The following is a 509-nucleotide window of genomic DNA, read 5'->3' on the forward strand; positions in this document are numbered from 1 at the left end:
CACTGTACAAGATTGCTAAGGCTGTAAATATTTATGGGAACAGAAAGCCTCACCTTTCTCCCGGGGAGTGACTGGTTGATTCGAAATGTTGACCTTCAGATAACAATATATAACCCACTACACTATCAGGGCTCCTAACTAACTAACTAACTAACTAACTAACTAACTAACTAACTAACTATATATGTATGCAAGATATATTCTATGGTTGAATTTGAACTCCCATCTTATAAAATAAAGAATAAAAAACAAGAAGTTCTCACAAGATGGTACCACTGAGTACTTAACTCTCATGCAGTAATCAGTGAAGATTTGGGTACTATTGTAAAGCATGGTGAAAGAACCATGGTTTATGGTTGGATGGATATCAAAACAGATGGGGTCTGGGGTCTTTAAGAGTTGTCCTAAAATATGTATTCTTTTGTAGGGGCCATCAATCAGACCATGAAGAAGAAAGCATAGCAATCTAAGTGTGATCAAATGATTTTGAATCCATAACCAGAGGAGGG

This window comes from Chrysochloris asiatica, unplaced genomic scaffold, assembly GCF_000296735.1.
Source record: "Chrysochloris asiatica unplaced genomic scaffold, ChrAsi1.0 scaffold00585, whole genome shotgun sequence".
Lineage (NCBI taxonomy): Eukaryota > Metazoa > Chordata > Mammalia > Afrosoricida > Chrysochloridae > Chrysochloris > Chrysochloris asiatica.